At 42.2% G+C, this 19,465-nt stretch overlaps 1 long non-coding RNA gene across 1 annotated transcript; it reads right to left on the bottom strand.

Moving 5' to 3' along the window:
• Nucleotides 1–1,717: 1,717 nt before the first annotated feature.
• Nucleotides 1,718–2,814, bottom strand: LOC128398438 (uncharacterized). The gene is made up of 3 exons (XR_008327111.1): nt 2,734–2,814; nt 2,095–2,285; nt 1,718–1,841 (listed from the first exon to the last, which is right to left on the bottom strand). It is a non-coding gene; the product is annotated as an uncharacterized LOC128398438 (long non-coding RNA).
• Between the last annotated feature and the right edge of the window lie 16,651 nt (nt 2,815–19,465).

Genomic DNA, 19,465 nt, shown 5'->3' with positions numbered 1-19,465 from the left:
GAGAGGGCAGGTGAGCTGGCTTTAGAATTCCCTTCCCCCATTCAGTTTCGCCAACAGATTGGTACACATTAACCATTCACTTTTACAGAATATTAACCGTAATGAGGCAGAGCTCTGCTCTGCTGCAGATATAAGGACGTCGGAGAATACATTCTGTGGAGTCAGACCACAGACCCCTCTGCCTCACTACTGCCGACACTGACTGAGAGCAGCTTTCCAGGATCTCCTAGCCCTACCAGGAAATGCCAGAGAATAAACCTGGGACGTTCTGCATGCCAAGCAGGTGTTCTGCCACTGAGTTATGGCCACAAACTCGGAGAAGACTCCAAGCCATACAGGCGATATAAAACGGCATTCCGTGAAATGGTGTTTGCAGGCCACTCAGGAAGTAGCTGGGGGTTCAGGGTGGCTGTAGCACTGTTCTGGGCCTCAGAGACTATGGTGTCCTACCCCACCCCCTGCCCCCAGCAATATCCCAGGTGACACAAAAGGTAGTGTAGCTCAATCTTTTGTTAGAAGGCAAGGGAATTAAAAAAAAAAAGTTAGAAAAATAATTTTAAAAATAATTACAGTGGTACCTCGGGTTGCAGACACTTCAGGTTACAGACTCCACTAATCCAGAAGTAGTACCTCAGATTAAGAACTTTGCTTCAGGATGAGAACAGAAATCGCGCGGCGGCAGCGGGAAGCCCCATTAGCTAAAGTGTTACCTCAGGTTAAGAACAGTTTCAGGTTAAGAACGGACCCCCAGAACGAATGAAGTTCTTAAATCGAGGTACCACTGTAATTACTAATCCTTACATTTTAGCCAGCATAGCTGCAATTTGTTTGCAGTGATTAAAAACCTTCTGTGGTTAATCATATAAGACTTTTAACTGATTGATGCACTCACTCCTAGATTCAGAATCTAACTCCTAACCTGCATTCTATATCTGAATGTAGGTGCTTCAAATGGAAAGGGGGTGTTGCTGTTTCTAATTTTATTTTCCATAGGTTTGAGGAACAGCTTGTTGCTGTTCATGTTTGCCTTTCATCTCATGAACAGAAGCTATTGCCGTTTTGGTTCTGTTCCGGCTGTTCCTTTCCCACAGCAACAATACTGCAGCGTAAAAGGGCAAACTTTACCCCAATAAAGTAAGCCACATTGCAACAATACTGACTCATCCTGTTTGGTTCACTCCCACTCCAAGCCAGATAACCGCATCTGCTGTTATGTCTCAGTGCGATTCTCCCCTCTGTTCCCAAAACAACATCATTTGGGCACGTTCAAAGCCAAGGGGACACCTTCTCACCGGCAACTCCTCCGTGCCCTGGGATCAAGCAGAATGATATTCAGTGGTACCTCGGGTTACAGACGCTTCAGGTTACAGACTCCGCTAACCCAGAAATAGTACCTCAGGTTAAGAACTTTGCTTCAGGATAAGAAGAGAAATCGCAGCGCAGCGGCAGCAGGAGGCCCCATTAGCTAAAGTGGTACCTCAGGTTAAGAACTTCACCTCAGGATGAGAACAGAAATCACACGGCAGCAGCATGGCAGCAGTGGGAAGCCCCATTAGCTAAAGTGATACCTCAGGTTAAGAAAATTTTCAGGTTAAGAACGGACCTCCAGAACAAATTAAGTTCTTAACCCGAGGTACCACTGTAGATGTGCTTCATTCTTTCTTATATGGTGTCCGTAGCTGGATACTGGTGTAGGTCAGGATTAACAAACACGGTGTCCGTGAAGATAACTCTTTATTCGAATAAACCAATACAGCACAGGCCTAGTGATCCCAGTAGGGAGCTAGTCGCAGAATGATGGGGAGACTCCCTGGATTATTCAGCAAGTAGTAGTAGGATTCCTTCTGTTAAATAGTGGGTAGACATGGCAGACGACACAGTGATTTCTCCAAAGCAGCTTTTTATTTTGTAAGCTGGAATAGAAACTGAACAGCAAACAGCTCAGCCGGCCTGCTTTTATAGGCAGCTAGCTGTCAACATTGTAGCAACAACAACCCAGGGTTTCCCCGCCTAAAATAACTGACGTGGACCTGAGTGAAAACTATCTACAGTATCCCCCTGCTGGCCCAGGGTTAGAACTTCTGTATATAACACCTTCAGCATTCTTCAGTTGTTGACGATCCAGTTTCCATTAATGTAGAATCATAGAGTTGGAAAGCACCACGAGGGTCGTTCTAGTCGAAACCCCTGAGATGCAGGAAACTTGTTGCCCAGTGTGGGGTTTAAACCCATGTCCCTGAGATTAAGAGTCTCGTGCTCTGCGGATTGAGCCAGCGAGAGGTCTACTGAAAGAGGAGAAGAGAAGGAACCCCAAAATACTACACCCATCAACAGCACTTCTGATCCTGCACTGTGGCCAGAAGTAACACATCCTGCATTTGAATATACAGTGATTTCCTATGGGCCAAGTGAAATCGAGGATACGGCGTTTCCTCTAGATGAGAAACCTTTGCTGAAAGGGTTTGATACAGTGGTGAGAAGCTAAGAAGGTGGTGGCTTGTCTTTCGGAGGGTATCAACAAGGTTTTTCTTTTTGCTTCTGCTGCAAAACATTTGCAGAGGCAATTAGAAAAAGATATATTATTTGATCAACTTTCTAAAATTCCTCAGCTTAAAAAAACCCACAAAAACCGACAGAAAGCCTATTGGTTCACATATTTTATCTGTGGCTAAAGGATCAGGAATCACTTCCATCATTTGCATTGATGTAAACCTCTGGAATGTACAGTCATACCTCGGGTTGAAGTAGCTTCAAGTTAAGTATTTTTGGGTTGCGCTCCGCGGCGCTCTGTTACTTCCGGGTTTTGCTGCTCGCACATGTGCAGACACTCAAAATGATGTCACGCGCATGCGCGGAAGCGGCAAAACGCAACCCACGCACACGCAGACGCGCAGTCACATGTTACGTTTACTTCAGGATGCAAACGGGGCTCCGGAATGGATCCTGTTCGTATCCAGAGGCACCACTGTATTTAGTATACAGTAGTGCCTCGCAAGACGAAAAGAATCCGTTCCGTGATTCTCTTCGTCTAGCGGTTTTTTCATCTTGCGAAGCAATCCTATTAGCGGCTAAGCGGATTAGCGCTATTAGCGGTTTAGTGGCTTAGCGGCTATTAAAGGATTAGCGGCTAAGCTGCTAAAAGGCTATTAGCGTCTTAGCGGCTTAGAAAAGGGGGGGGGACGGGGGGGAACGCAAGACTAGCAAGACGTTTCGTCTTGCAAAGCAAGCCCATAGGGAAAATCGTCTTGCAAAGCAACTCAGAAACGGAAAACCCTTTCGTCTAGCGGGTTTTCCGTCTTGTGAGGCATTTGTCTTGCGGGGCACCACTGTAGCTAGCTATTTAGCTCCATCCCCAGTATATTATATCTTATTGCTATGGCTAGTAGCTAATGCAAATAAAATTTCTATCTGTCTATCTATCTATCCATCTATCTATCATCATCTATCTATCTATCATCTATCATCTATCATCTATCATCTATCATCTATCATCTATCTATCATCTATCTATCTATCATCTATCTATCTATATATATCATCTATCTATCTATCTATATCATCTATCATCTATGTATCCAGATGGTGGCTCTGCCAGGGCCAGTTCTTCCTTTGGGGAGTACTGGCACCACTTACTGGAAACACTTGTGTGACATTGCGAAACAGCATGAAAAGTCACTCAGGCATTTCACGGTATACAGCATTTGGGTAGAAACACCATCTAGGTGTGGACTATATAAATGCATTTATGCAGAACATCACTGCATCATAAACCAAGGAATTCAGCAATGGAGGGGCGTGTTCAAATGCCTACTGGCTAATACATTGTTAAATATAGGCACTCACTGTGCTGTTTTATATGCCTGCTAAAAACAAGGTACAGTAGTACGATGTAATAAGTATGTGCAATATGATTAAAAGAACAGCAGGGATCAGAACAGTTAACTCCGACATGCTCTGATAGTGCAAAGGGATATGCGACTTGAAGGACTTGTGCTTCAGCTCGATTTCCCTACATTTCCTCAGAGGTTCCCATCCTGCAAAGACTTATATTTGCAAGCAAGAGAAAGGAGACGAAGACTTGAATGCAGAGAGAACGACCTTTTCCCTTTACTGATCAGAAATAGGACCCGACCTTCATGTTGGTTTCTGTTTTCCTCACTGAGCAGCGGCTGGTAGTCACAAGACTATGTTTTCATTCCACAGTCCAGATACTGTTGGATTCCCATGGGAAAGGGAGACGGGATGTGACGTTTACTGGTTTCCTGTTTTTTTTGTACTGTCGTTTCTTTGTTGGAGTTGGTCTCTGCTTCCCACAGAGACAAGATGTATATTTGTATGCTCTCAGCATAGCTTAGAAATAAAGCATAGAAGAAGAAGAAGAGTTTTGGATTTGATATCCTGCCTTTCACTCTCCTTCAGGAGCCTCAAAGCAGCTAACATTCTCCTTTCCCTTCCTCCCCCACAACAAACACTCTGTGAGGTGAGTGGGGCTGAGAGACTTCAGAGAAGTGTGACTAGCCCAAGGTCACCCAGCAGCTGCATGTGGAGGAGCGGAGACGCAAACCCGGTTCCCCAGATTACGAGACTACCGCTCTTAACCACTACACCACACTGGCCCGCAATGTAGCACCATACCTGCCTCAACCTTTCGTTGTGGACACTGGATGTATACTCTGCTGGGCTCGATCCAAGATGAGCTGTATCAGCTCAAGATGGGCTGGAGCTGAATTTAACTGACACTTCATATCTGTTTGGAATAGAGCCCCTGAGTGGGACTTCTCCACCTTTGAGTACATGCCCAGAATTTCTCATGCGACAAAGAACATTTTATCTGTGCTCACACCAATCATGTAAATCCATTGCATAATCAGTATATTCTCAAAATAAAACCGTGTTGTGGTTTTCTCTCACTACGGTGGTGTTTGAAATACTCTTCAAGCACACGTTTTTATTTTCAGCCTCCCAAATGCCAAGGCTATTCCTCCATCTCAGCAAAAAGGTACAAGCTGGATATTTCTGTTGTCATCCGTTTTGGTCATAGAATTCCAGCTGAGCTGGAAAGGACCCGGGAGGTCATCTGGTCCAAATTCTGGAATCTCAACATATGGGTCCCCCATCCCATTTGAAACCATAGTAGGTGTTGCTTTGCTTTGCAAATATGTTAACAGGTTTGGGTTTTTTTAAATCAAAGCCAGCATTGAACAATCATGGATGCTTGATGGTGTTTGTTGAATTCAGTGGTGCTAACATAACAATAATTAATATGTGATAGGATTTGGGGCAGTCCAGTGGACATACTGAGGTGCATAGATATCTAAACAAATTTCTAATTTGCATTTCCAGTGTGAGGCATGAAGGATATTTTGCATATGGAGCATAAATTATTACTATTATTTTATATTTATTTATATCCCACCTTTCCCCCCGACAGAGACAAAAGGCAGCTTATAGATAAAATAGGAAAAGCTAAAAACATACACAAAAATCATTTTTTATTTTTATATTAAACATTAATAGCATATATCATCTATTGAAAACTTACAGGTAATTACAATTAAAAAATGGATTTTCAGATTGAGGCTCCAACATACCAAAGTTTGCAGATGTCGATCTTTGAGTAGTTTGGACAGAAATATGAGGTGTTACAATAGTGATTGGATAAACAGATAAACAGAGAGATCTGGCGAAACTCACCAGGAAAATAAGAAATCAAGATAGCACACTTTTTATAAAATAATGAAAATGGTTTTTGAATATTTACAAATAAACTGTAAACCGTTAAGAACATTGGCAGGATTATTGTAATAACTTGCAGTTTTATAAGAGTGTATATTTAAAGTAGATGAATAAATCAGTAAATTAAGTTAATTTGGCATATGCAGAAAATATAAAACATAAATTTAAGGAACCACAGAAAGGGGAAAGGAAGTCGAGTTTTGAAATGTTAAAATGATTGTAAAATTATTGAAATGTATAAAACTTAAAATCATAATTATTATTTTTTAAAGAGATAAACAGAGAGATGAGCCCTATAACTTAGGGTACTTTGACTTGTGTCTGTGTGGTTGACAGTTCTCTGAGAACAGCACCAAAGGGGTCTCTGGAGGAGCAAATTCTGATTACTCTCCATTTTAATTCAAAATAAGAAAAAGGAGAATATGTATCTCTCTTACCCTTTACACAAATGTTTCCTTTATCTTATTACTTTGATACATTTGCATCTTTGAAGGGGGTGGTGGGGCTTTGGGAATCCAAAGGGTGTATAACTATATTTTGTTTTAATTAATTTGGTTTTGCCACTAACATAAAAATGGGGATTTCGGGGAAGGTAATTGGGGCCGACCTTAGAAAAAGATTTTTAAGAATAAGTATTGACGTATAAAGATTGAGGTTTATAAGTTAAAATTGGTTAATTAAATTGATGGGCGAATTTAGAAAAAGTTTTTTAAGAATAAGTATTGATATATAAAAGTTGAGGTTTATAAGTTAAAACTGGTTAATTAAAATGAATTAGAGAAAATACGGTAAGGTGTGGGGACAAGAATTTGCTGAGCTAAAAATTGGAATTGGAATACAAGAAGGGGAGGTGTGGGGAAGTCAAGGAAATTGGTTATGGAAAACAATAAATGTAAACTTTATGAGTTTTTTAATTGTTCTTTTTTTCTTTTTTTTCTTTTCTGTTTTTTTTTCTTTACTTTTTGAAAATCCCAATAAATATATTAAAAAAAAAAAAAGATACATTTGCATCTTTGGATCCCTTTTGATTCTAGGTGCTTCCTGTTCAGAGTTTAAGTTACAATATATCTCTGGTTAAATGGGAAGCAGCTGTTGAAGGAAAAACATCCCAATTATAAATTATGGGGGTGAAAAGAGGGGTATAATATTTGAACTGGGCACTATAAGCCTGTGGTGGTGAGTATTATCTGATAATTGTCCAAGTGTGTACCTTATACGATATGTTAGTTGAGTTAGAATATTATTATTTTTCCTTAACCAACATTTTTGTCTCTATTGAGAGAGAGAGAAGCCTTTGTTTTGGGCAATTAGTCCGAGAAAGGAGGGAACAATCTTAGCTAGAAAGCAGATGGTTTTGAGGTCATTATTCCGAGACTGGGTGGAATTTGTGTTGTGGTTTTGATAAGGAAGGTTGAAAGATTTCGGGATGAAAGTGAAGAAGAACCAGAGAAGGTAGAGAATGTTGGTGGAAGTCATAAATTTAAGAATGACTCATTTTAATGAGGGGTAAAATTGTGCAGGAGTGTTACAGAAGAGAACAATTTGGAGCGTAGCTGGATTTTCAGATTGAGGCTCCAACATACCAAAGTTTGCAGATGTCGATCTTTGAGTAGTTTGGACAGAAATATGAGGTGTTACAATAGTGATTGGATTTGATCCACAGTAAGTTACTTGCATTTAGTTTATACTGAAAACAGTGGGACTTAAATTCAACTGACAGCTTAATCCTATACATGCTTTCTCAGAAGCAGACAGCTCTCTGACCCATCAGTAACAGCGGTTAGGCTTATGGAAACCAAAGATGAGGTCCGCTTAAGTGGTGGTCCTATACTTATGGAATATGCTCCCCAGGATGTGGTTGGGCAACCAAACCCAGACGATGGGTTGAAAACTTAATTTCCCCATAGACCAACTTTATAGGGATCACTCACCTTTCCTAATACTGTAATGACATCAAGTAATTAAAAGCATAGCTGTTAATGTTTCCCTTTTTTTAGGGGAAATTCCCTTATTCCGAATAGGATTCCTTGCAAGAAAAGGGAAAAGTTGACAGCTATGATTAAAAGGTGTCAAGAGCTCAAAAGGGGTCACTGAACCTATCAGTGGTTAAAGCAAGAGCCTTTAAAACGAGCTCATTGGTGCTTTGCAAAGGGATTTGCTGTAACTGCTAAATTCATTGGAGATCCCAGAAAGCCCCTTTGAAGTCTGCTTAGAGAGCCAACCTGCAGACATCCTGTTTTGCCTCAGCAAATAAATCTCTGTTTGGAGAAAGCAGTTTGGATCCAAACTGTTTCCTGCAAAAGGAGAAAAGGGAAAGCACCCCCCCTCGGCAGTGGGACTTCTTCCCAGTGATGATCACTTTAGGTTTCTGATTTTAATAAAAAGTTAAATACCTGTGTAGGGCAGGTAGGCATGGTTTAGTCAATAACAGTCAAATGGGGGGACCCATGTTGGGCCTAATTGATATCGAGGGCCAGAGGCGCTCTTCCATCACTCTGATATATTTTTTTAACTCATATCAGCTTTTAATTAGATCCACATTTCATCCATTTTTATCCCATGTGCCTTCACTGCCCCTCCCTATTTTAAAGGGGGCTAATTTTTGCCTTAAATTGCTTCTGCATGGCTTTTGCATGCTGCCTTATGATGTTTGCCCTAATTATATAAACCTTATAATGCAATTTACACGTATGTGTGTGTATTTTTTTATTAAAATTTGTTTTACAATTTCAAATAAACATTGTACATACTTAAAATATCAGTGACTTCCCTTCTTCTCTTTCCATGGTTCATTTTGAATATCTTATATCTCTGCATATTTTACAACAACTATACCAGTTTTTCATTATTACATCCGTCACAGATTACCGTATTTACACTGTTGAATTTATCTTAATGCTGCCAGCGTTTTCAGCTGTAGTTATTTTCCTTATACTCAATAAACATTTCCCAATCTTCTTTAAACGTATTGTTCTTCTGGTTCTCTTATTCTATATGTTAAGTCTGCAGGTTGTGCATATTCTGCAAACTTAAGTTGCCAATCTTCTTTCATTGGGACCTCACTCTTTTTCCATTTGGGGGCTAACAAAGGAGGGACCGCAGTTGTTGCATATATAAATAATCTTTTCTCACACCTGGGGATTTCAGTCTGGGTTATCCCCAACAGAAAGGACTCTGGGGTTTTGCTTTTTTGGCAAAGTAATTTTAAACCTTTTTTCCAATTCATTATAAATAATTTCCCAATCCTCCTTTACATGTCCATCATGTATGAAAGAACATTCCCTCCAGCTCTTTACACTTCCAGCACCTGTCTGATTTTGCCTTGGAAATCTTAGCAAGCCCACTCGGAGTTAGAGACCACCTGTGAATCACTTTCAGATAGTTCTCCTTCAAAGAACATCATGCTGTAGATTTCAAGTCGCTTCCCCAAAGTTTCTCCCAAAGGTGAAAAATCTCTCTTGTGTCCTATACAGTAATGCAATTTGCTTCTGAGACAGGGAACCCTGGACGAGAGAGACAGGCAAAAGACAGGGTGGAAGGTCAGACTAGAAACCAACTTTTTACACCCAGCCATAGCTGTCAACTGTCCCTTATTTGGTGGGAAACTCCCTTATCCCAGCAACGTGGCCCGCTGCTGTCCCTTATTGATGATGTCCCTTAAATTTCCTGGGTTTCATGTTTGCCTGGCTTGGGAGGGAAGCAGTGGCTCGGGGTCCTCTGCCATGAGAGAGAGAGCATGCACAAGCTGCCGCATTTCCATCTCTCCCTTTTCCCCCTCAGGGGCACGTCGTGAGGAGACGGGTGGCGACGGGCGGGCAGGCAACCACTCTCTTGCGAGACTTCCCCGCACTGCCAGGGGAATCTGGAGGCGGCAGCAGCGGTGGTGGCTGAGGAGGCGGCCTGAGGGAGGAGGAAGAGGAGGGGATGAGGAGGGACGCGGAAGGGCGGCGCTTCAGCAGCCGCCGTCGTGTCGCAGCCGCCTCATGCCGGGCTCGCGGGTGGCGTGGGTGAGAGTCTCTCTCCCTCCCCCCCCTTGGGGCCGATGGAACTCCTCGCGCCAGGACGACGGCAGCCCCGACGTGCTGCTTAGCATCCCCTCCAACCAGTGCAGCATCTTAATGTATGATTTCCCCCTCTGCATCCCTTTCATAACTCTATTTTAATAAATCATTTGTCCATTTTTACGACATGTTTTCTGTCAATCCTACCAATGTATGTAACACTTTGCAATAGCTTTTCAACTAAATTATAAACTTTCCCCATTCTTTATTAAAGAGGTCCTCTTCCTGGTTTCTAATTCTGCCTGTAAGCTTTGCCATCTCGACGTCATTCATCAGTTTTGTCTGCCACTCTTCTTTGGTGGGAGTTGTGGACCCTTAGGATCATCTAGCCCAACCCCCTGCAAAACGCAGTCAGTCGCAGCCAAAGCAGCCTGGCTCCATCAGTGCCGGATTTCTGTATAAGCTAAGCAAAATCTCTTATTTTGGCTGCTGATCCCTTATTTTCGGCTCAAGCAGTATGTGGACCAAGAACTCCCAGAAGTGCAAGCTGGATTTAGAAGAGGCAGAGTAACCAGAGACCAAATTGCAAACATGCGCTGGATTATTGAGAAAGCAAGAGAGTTCCAGAAAGACATCTACTTCTGCTTCATTGACTATGCAAAAGCCTTTGACTGTGTCGACCACAGCAAACTATGGCAAGTTCTTAAAGAAATGGGAGTGCCTGATCACCTTATATTGTCCCCCTGCTTATTTAACTTATATGCAGAATTCATCATGTGAAAGGCTGGGCTGGATGAATCCCTAGCCGGAATTAAGATTGCCGGAAGAAATATCAACAACTTCAGATATGCAGATGATACAACCTTGATGGCAGAAAGTGAGGAGGAATTAAAGAACCTTTTATTGAGGGTGAAAGAGGAGAGCGCAAAATATGGTCTGAAGCTCAACATCAAAAAAACGAAGATCATGGCCACTGGGCCCATCACCTCCTGGCAAAAAGAAGGGGAAGAAATGGAGGCAGTGAGAGATTTGACTTTCTTGGGCTCCATGATCACTGCAGATGGTGACAGCAGCCACGAAATTAAAAGACGCCTGCCCCTTGGGAGAAAGGCTATGGCAAACCTAGACAGCATCTTAAAAAGCAGAGACATCACCTTGCCAACAAAGGTCCGTATAGTTAAAGCTATGGTTTTCCCAGTAGTGATGAATGGAAGTGAGAGCTGGACCATAAAGAAGGCTGATCGCCGAAGAATTGATGCTTTTGAATTATGGTGCTGGAGGAGACTCTTGAGAGTCCCATGGACTGCAAGAAGATCAAACCTCTCCATTCTTAAGGAAATCAGCCCTGAGTGCTCACTGGAAGGACAGATCCTGAAGCTGAGGCTCCAAGACTTTGGCCACCTCATGAGAAGAGAAGACTCCCTGGAAAAGACCCTGATGTTGGGAAAGATGGAGGGCACAAGGAGAAGGGGACGACAGAGGACGAGATAGTTGGACAGTGTTCTCGAAGCTACAAACATGAGTCTGACCAAACTGCGGGAGGCAGTGGAAGACAGGAGGGCCTGGCGTGCTTTGGTTCATGGGGTAATGAAGAGTCGGACACGACTAAACAACTAAACAGCAACAACAACCCTTATTTTCGAGGCTGCTGGTCCCTTATTTTCAAATCTGCAAGTTTTTTTTTTAGGTTTTCTTTTACATAAAATCACAATATATTAATTAAAATATATTTTAAAATCAATTCCTTCTAAAATCAATTTTCTCAATCAGGAAGCTGCTCTCCTTCCAGGAAGGTCATGCTTGGGGCAGTCAGCCCCAGAGTTGCTCCTTTGCTGAAGAGCTGGTGTGGGGAATCGTTTGGCTCCACAGCTCCCATCACCCCCAACCAGTGCTTGCTGGGGCTGACAGCTATGCACCCAGCTCCCAGGCGCTGCGCTTGAAGGCGGAGAAGCGGCGGCGGCGGAACTGGGAAAAGCTTCAGATTCGCTTTCGCTTTCGCCGAAAGGAAACAGGCTGCCTGCGAGGAAGCGCCCCTTTCCCCGAAATGACGTCGCGGGGGCGGGGCTGGCCCGCGGCTTGCGCTTCTTCTGCTCCCACCCGCGCGCGCCTTCCTAGGATGGCTGCCTTGGTTGATGCGCAGCAGCTGAGCGGCGGCGGCAGCTCCAGCTTTGGCCGGGGGCGCGCGCCTTAAAGCAGCGAGGAGCGCCGCGCGCCGCCTTGCCTGGGGGGCCGCCGGGTTACTTCCAGTCCAGGAAGAAAAGGAGAGGCACGTCTTTTTGCACAAACGTATGTATATGCATGCGCGCACGGGGCATGTTTTGTGTTTAGCAAACGAACTAGCCCCCAAATCGGAAGCAGCTTTTCCTTGCGCGGGTGTGTTGTCCCGGGGCAATGGAAGCAATTGGTTTGCATGGCTTCCCCCTCTCCCCTCGTCACTTTTTAAAGTTTTGCCACGTAAACCCCAATCCTGCACGCCCATTGTTAGGGTGGAAGAAATTTTTGGGGTTTGCGTTTCCTTGGGTTGCAGGATTCGCGTGAGAGCTGAGCCTCAGGGTGCAATCCTTTTCGAGATTAAGTGTCCCGGAGCTCCCTGGTAATGGGTTTAATTTCTGTGCGGAAATGCACAGCCAGCAGCTGTGAGTCATGGGCGGCAAGGAAGTTAAGTTGGGTTTTAAGTATAACTGGAGGGTAAGCAAGCAAACGGACCAAAGGAATCAGGCATAGTCTCCCAGGTTTATTTGAGTGTTTCTGCAGGGCTGGAGTGGCTAAAACCTGCTTTTCACATATTTGTTGGACTACAACTCCCATCATCCATAACCACTGGCCAGGACTGATGGGAATTGGAGTCCAACATAATCCGGCGAGCGAAAGATTAGGCCCTTGCCTTGCAGAAAAGTGGCTGGCAGTTGCCTCCCTGATCGCCAGCGTAGGTTGTAAGAAACATAACTTCCAGCACTGCCCGGGTTAGATATTTTTTTGCCTCCTGCTTGGAAAGGCACACACTGTGAGAGAGCAGATCTGGGTATTGTTACAGGATCACACTTGAGAGAACATGTCCTCTTCAGACCTAGACTGTTTTTTCTTTCAACTTGGATTGAAACTGGTTTGGAGGAGTATGCATTGAAACATTTCGGTTCCACTTGTGTAGACTGCTCTCCAAAACCAGAGTAAAAGGAAGTGTGTACACATCCTTCGTAGGAAAATGAACATAAACGTTGGTGGTAACGTCTGACCCAATTGACTAATGTGGCTTGGCTATTTCAGAATAGTTGTCCTGCAAATAAAAAAATAAGTATGAGAGCTTTGACCAACCCTCGTGCTTGCAAACTACCAGAAGCTGGTCCAGGAAAAATGAAGTGCCCCTTTTAGACTATCCACAGTAGTTGGTTTCTGTGCAACTTTGTGAAGCCTCTGAGTTGGCATTTGTTGGGGAGGGGGCATTGAAAGTCTGTTGAGAACTGAGAAGTTGCTAGCACGCTAAATGCAGTTTTCAAAGAAGGATGCAGGGCATTTTGAAAACTAGCATGGAATCTGGTGTCTTTCGAAAAGGCTGTCACCTTTACTGTAGGCCAGAGCTCATTTTATGAGACGCATGAAGTGGTCATTAAAGATATGTTGTTGTTGTTGTAAGCTTAGCGGCTTAGCGGCTATTAACGGCTTAGCGGTTTTAAGAAAAGGAAATAAACTCGCAAGAACTCGCAAGACGTTTCGTCTTGCGAAGCAAGCCCATAGGGAAATTCGTCTTGCGGAACGACTCAAAAAACAGAAAACTCTTTCGTCTAGCGAGTTTTTCGTCTTGCGGGGCACCACTGTAGTTCTTTCAAGTGGTTACATATCTTTAATATTACAATATTTATTCAAATAGTCTTTAGATTTCTTCCATTCTTCTTGGTGTTCCTCTTCTTTCTGGTTGTGGGATTCTTCCAGTGAGATCAGCCGGCTCCATAAACTCCATCATCTTCATCTCCACTCACAGTTCTTCTCCTGCCTCTGTCTCCTCGTCCAGCCTGTAGTGACGAATTGTGTTCTGCCATCCGTTTCCCAGAGGATAGTGAAATATCTGCAAGGGTCCTCCTTGAACTCACAAATGAACTTTAATTTCCATATTTGAGAGTTTGAAGCAGGCATGTAAATAGCCACTGGCCTGACAACCTGTGGTGACTAAGGCCATAACCAGATGAACGTATGTCGTCTTGATAAGCTGAGAAACGAGCTAGGCTTTTGTCCCTTCATCCCTCCCTTTGTGGTATGAGCAACCAAACCAGAAAGCCTTCCATTCAAGGCTGAAAACTATAGTTGCCAGCTTTGGAACAAGCCATGATATTATACACAACTTCAAGCCTTCCTTTAATAGCGTGGCTTCTTCTGAAGTTGGTATCCATAGTTTCTTGGTTTGGACAATATGGAAACACTGTTTAATTACAGACTTCCTAGTTTAATTGTGGCTTGTAAAGAAAAGGCTTGTTCGTATATTGGCTTATTAAGCAGAGAGATGATCGTTTTACCATTCTTAGAGCTGGTTCAGACAGGCAGGGAAACTTGACAAAGGCTCCCCTCCATGTTTAGGCCACAAATAACTAACATAGGTAAGCACAGACAGGTGGGCCAGTGATATTTCTTCTTGTATGCTGGCAAAAAACACACCCAACTTTGCACTTTTTAGCAAGGTGATTTAAGTTTCTGATAGCTTTCCAGGCTGACATTCTGTTACGATAAATCCTGAAAGCACGATATTTAGATTGTCCTCCCCTTGTTTTGCTGGGAACAAACAAAAATAAATCCAGCAACCATTTCATTATATTTTGGGTGTCTGGTATTTCAGCAACCTCTTTCTACGTAGCTCCCAAGACAGACTGATTTTATTTTATTTTTAAGGAAACCGCTCAAGATGTTTCCATGCACCTTCGGCAGCTAGTCCTAAGGAGAGCCTTTTTCAGTTAAAGTTGGGTTGGCATAATGACTGTTGAACTTCACTTTTGCCATTCACGGTTGAACTTCACTTTTGCCATCTTGCACCAGTAGTAGAGAGTGATGCTCATTCTGTGCAAAGGGGCATCATTGTATTGTATTGAACTTTATTACGGCCATTGGCCCATCACACGACAGTTTCCCATACCAACATAATGTACTTAAACCTCTAAATTTAAAACCGCCAAAACTTACAAAAAACAGACAAGAACCAAAGCAAAACAAAAACAAAAGACCAACATCATACATTACAATAAATTTGTAACATAAACATCGCCCTCTACTCATAAATTAGTAGAAGACATCAATGGTGATATCACCTAATTACATCCTAAAACATAGATCATAGTTTAAAGAGATTATCCGAGCCGCACAGGAGTCCGTTTCTCTTCTTTAGGGATAGAACGCTGATCAAGAATCTGGCAACCATGAGTGATCTTAGGGGGTCATCATCATTTAATAGATATCTCAGTTTGGCTTCGTATCATCGGCAATTCCCTTTAGATATTGAGCAAGAAACTTGCTCCTGGCCGATGAGTGAAAAGCACAATCAAAAATTATGTGATGCAACGATTCCGGTGCCCCACAATTACAATCACATAAGAGTGATATCTGTCCATTGGAGAATCTATTTCTCAGCACGTTCGATGGGAAGGTGTTGAATCTTGCCTTTACAAAGGCATATCTATGAGCCGAAGAAGTTAAGGAATTCAAATAGTTTGGGAGCCTTAAGAGGGGTAATAAACCAAGGTTTAGAGGTGAGCAGGTACCATTGCCCAAGACCATTTTCTGCCGCAAGTCCATCTCCTCTAGTTTACAGGTTACTGTTCTTTTAGCTGGAACTATATCCTGCTCTAGTAATTTGGATGGGGAGATTCCCATTGCCGTAATTTTCAGTTGTAAATTTTTTACCCATGGGCTCTGGAAATCATCTCTCCACATGCATTGTATCAAGTACAAGTTTGGGAGATTGTGCCATAGAGATAACCAGTGACAAAGTATGTGCTGCAAAGGGGCATCATGGTCCCACACCTCCCTGTTGAAAAAACCTGTTGTATATCACAGTTGAGACCACAGGTGCTTTTATTGAATTTGCTACTTGCCAAGTGGCAAGTAGTTAATTAGGTCCTTCCATTCTGGTTTCTGTGATGCTGGGCACAGGGAGCAGTTCTATATACTGCATGCACCAAAGTATGCTTTCAGGAATCCATGATGCTCAACTTGCATATGCTGAAGGCTGAAGGAGTGGAAATGATGTTATCATTGCACCATGAGATCCTTGACCACTGTAATTCGCTCTACGCGGGGCTGCCCATGAAGCTGTCCCAGAAACTGCAGTGGGTGCAGAATGCTGCAGCGAGGCTCCTCACGGGGTCTCTGCCATGGGAGCATATTCACCCAGTGCTTTTCCAGCTGCACTGGCTCCCGGTGGAGTACAGGGTCAGATTTAAGGTGCTGCTTTTGACCTTTAAAGCCCTTCATGGCCTAGGACCCTCGTACCTATGGGACCGCCTCTCCTGGTATGCCCCACGGAGGACCTTAAGGTCCATAAATAGCAACACCCTAGAGGTCCCGGGCCCTAAGGAAGTTAGATTAGCCTCAACCAGAGCCAGGGCCTTTTCAACACTGGCTTCAGCCTGGTGGAACGCTCTGTCTCATGAGACCAGGGCCCTGCGGGATCTGATTTCTTTCCGCAGGGCCTGTAAGACAGAGTTGTTCTGCCTGGTCTTTGGCTTGGAGTCAATTTGATTCCCTCTCCCTCTTTCTTTTTTCCTTTCTCCTCCTGTGAAGAGGCTGCATCTTAATGTTTTAATGTTGTATTTTAATCTTGTTTTTTAAGTTGTATTTTAATCAACCTACTTGTATTTTTGGTTGCTAGCCACCCTGAGCCCAGTCTTGGCTGGGGAGGGTGGGGTATAAATAAAATTTATTATTATTATTATTATTATTATTATTATTATTATTATTATTATTCCTACCCTACAGGCTTTGAGATAAACAGAGAGATCTGGCGAAACTCACCAGAAAAATAAGAAATCAAGATAGCACACTTTTTATAAAATAATGAAAATGGTTTTTGAATATTTACAAATAAACTGTAAACCGTTAAGAACATCGGCAGGATTATTGTAATAACTTGCAGTTTTATAAGAGTGTATATTTAAAGTAGATGAATAAATCAGTAAATTAAGTTAATTTGGCATATGCAGAAAATATAAAACATAAATTTAAGGAACCACAGAAAGGGGAAAGGAAGTCGAGTTTTGAAATGTTAAAATGATTGTAAAATTATTGAAATGTATAAAACTTAAAATCATAATTATTATTTTTTAAAGAGATAAACAGAGAGATGAGCTATAACTTACGGTACTTTGACTTGTGTCTGTGTGGTTGACAGTTCTCTGAGAACAGCACCAAAGGGGTCTCTGGAGGAGCAAATTCTGATTACTCTCCATTTTAATTCAAAATAAGAAAAAGGAGAATATGTATCTCTCTTACCCTTTACACAAATGTTTCCTTTATCTTATTACTTTGATGCATTTGCATCTTTGGATCCCTTTTGATTCTACGTGCTTCTTGTTCAGAGTTTAAGTTAACATATATCTCTGGTTAAATGGGAAGCAGCTGTTGAAGGAAAAACATCCCAATTATAAATTATGGGGGTGAAAAGAGGGGTATAATATTTGAACTGGGCACCATAAGCCTGTGGTGGTGAGTGTTATCTGATAATTGTCCAAGTGTGTACCTTATACGATATGTTAGTTGAGTTAGAATATTATTATTTTTCCTTAACCAACATTTTTGTCTCTATTGAGAGAGAGAGAAGCCTTTGTTTTGGGCAATTAGTCCGAGAAAGGAGGGAACAATCTTAGCTAGAAAGCAGATGGTTTCGAGGTCATTATTCCGAGACTGGGTGGAATTTGTGTTGTGGATTTGATAAGGAAGGTTGAAAGATTTCGGGATGAAAGTGAAGAAGAACCAGAGAAGGTAGAGAATGTTGGTGGAAGTCATAAATTTAAGAATGACTCATTTTAATGAAGGGTAAAATTGTGCAGGAGTGTTACAAAAGAGAACAATTTGGAGCGTAGCTGGACATTTGAAATGGGAAGAGTTGTATTATGGAAAATACGTAAAAACAAAGACGTCAAAGACAAAGACTTCTGATTGCTTCTCTCTCCCCCTCTAGATGTTCTCTTAAAACTTTTAGCTCACATTTGTGTTTCTCCATTGATATTTTTCTTGCTATGGCCTCAGTCAGTTCCATGGAGTCAAGCTGGCTTTGGGGTGTTGAAGACTAGGCCTGTGCTTTTGAAGTGGCCTCATAGATGTTGGCTTTCTTAGGGTTTTTCCTTCTTTGATCAGGTTTTGATTTTTCTAATCCTTGTGGATTATTTTTGCTCAGGAATCTTGTAGTGGAAACCAATTGACCACAGCAGGTCTGGTAGATATGGACGCATTATTCCCTAACAGTCCCTGAGTCTATCCCAATATTAGGGACACACATATATGCTAAATCCCATTTAATTTTTCTTGTATTTTTAAATTACCTTTATAATGCAGATATTTTTTATATTTCTTTTAGTGCTATTGCTTTTAACTGGACTGGAGGGAGAGGGTGCTAAGAAAATAACTGCTTTCTTATGTACTTGAAGCAGCTAATGCAAAGCCTTATATCTTATTTAGTTCTTGTAGTAGCCCCATTGTAATTGCTTTGTTTATTTATCCATGCACTCATTTTTATACATTGTGTTTATTTTGTATCATGCTTTCACTAGTAAATGAATACTTACCATTTTTCACCTTTTGTCAGTTATTTTTAATCACTTTTTTGTTTATTTTGGAGTGGTTCTGGCTGTTTTGGTCACTGTTTATATGCTCACTAGGCAAAATTAATATTTTTTTGAATTTAGAAATTGTTTTCCAGTTCCTTGTACAGTGTGAGGGAGTCTGTTGGAGCCAAATGCTATGTTTTGCTGCAAATAAAAGGACAGAGTTTTCTCTCTCCCCGCCCTTTTACACCGATGTTTCATTTCTAAAGTCCATATTAAGGCAATCCCTTTACTAGGCCAACCAAAATATTGCAAAATACCATCCAGTCTTTTGAGTACTCTGGAACTCTTTAGCAGACTAGATGGTAAACACAGCAAAAAAGTAGGGAAGGAAAAAGGTGTGTGTGTGTGGGAATGTGCATTTACCGTATTTTTCGCTCTGTAAGATGCACCAGACCACAAGACGCACCTAGTTTTTGGAGGAGGAAAACAAGAAAAAATTGTATTTATAAAATGTTTCCTCTGCCAAACTTTCTGATCTCTAAAATTGTATTTATAAAAAGTTTCCTCCTCCCACCCCCTTAATAATTTGGGTGGTGGCGGTAGAAGACAGATGCAATTAAAATAAGAGGCGAAAACAAACCAGAGTTGGAGAGGGCAGGTTTCTGATCAGCTCCTGCTACAAAAGGCTTCCTTCCTGTGACACCTTGTGTCCTTTTATGTTGGATCTAGATCCAGTGTTTCCCAAACTTGGGCCTGTTTTGGTCTCCATCATCCCTAGCTAGCAGGACCAGTGTTCAGGGAGGATGGTGGTTGCTGTCCAAAAACAGCTGGACACCCAAGTTTGGGAAACGCTGGTCTAGATAGTCCCTATAATTACTTCAGCTTATCATCGATGGTAGAAGCACTTTATTGGTGTTTAAATATATGCGGTGTTGGTTAAGTAACTGAAAATGCTCTCGTGCTGTGGGGTAAGGGAAATATTTTGTG

Source organism: Podarcis raffonei, chromosome 12, assembly GCF_027172205.1.
Source record: "Podarcis raffonei isolate rPodRaf1 chromosome 12, rPodRaf1.pri, whole genome shotgun sequence".
Taxonomy (NCBI): Eukaryota; Metazoa; Chordata; class Lepidosauria; order Squamata; family Lacertidae; genus Podarcis; species Podarcis raffonei.
Note: the sequence above shows the minus strand (reverse complement) of the source record. Positions and strands in the feature narration are given on the sequence as shown.